This window comes from Phocoena sinus, chromosome 17 (assembly GCF_008692025.1).
Source record: "Phocoena sinus isolate mPhoSin1 chromosome 17, mPhoSin1.pri, whole genome shotgun sequence".
NCBI classification, from domain to species: Eukaryota; Metazoa; Chordata; class Mammalia; order Artiodactyla; family Phocoenidae; genus Phocoena; species Phocoena sinus.
Window position 1 is genome coordinate 22,029,612 of NC_045779.1, and position 476 is coordinate 22,030,087.

General features: G+C 31.5%; 1 non-coding gene across 1 annotated transcript; it reads right to left on the minus strand.

Annotated features, from left to right (window-relative positions):
• LOC116742822 lies at positions 1 to 105 on the minus strand. Its single transcript, XR_004346596.1, has one exon. It is a non-coding gene; the product is annotated as a U6 spliceosomal RNA (small nuclear RNA).
• Between the last annotated feature and the right edge of the window lie 371 nt (positions 106 to 476).

A 476-nucleotide genomic window follows, 5' to 3' on the forward strand; every position in this document is an offset into this window, starting at 1 on the left:
AAGTTTTTAATAAAAGTATTGAAATTTTCATGTCATCCTTCTGCAATGGCCATGGTAATCTCTGCATCATTCCAACTCTAGTAGATATGTTGCCAAAGTGAGCATTTAGTATGTACTCTTATATGGTACAAAATTTAAAGTGTTAAAGATTATGAAGTTATAGACACAGGTTTACTTGCTTCGAGACCATTTCAAGAGCATATTTAGGCAATGCTAATATTGGCATTTCAAATTCAGTGCTACCATGTAGCAAGATAAAATAGATGAACCTCAAATCATGATATTTTTTTCCTGATAACATAAGGTTAAGGTTAATTATCAGTTGTCACATTTTTTCCAGTGTTTTTTAGTTAGCTTTTAACTTAGCATAAGTGAAATGAAAGGATGGTAAGTTTTGCATTAATTCCTGACCCAAAACAGAACTTTTGAAGATGAAAGTCCATTAACAGAGCTCTGTGTTTCCTGTGAAAAATAAA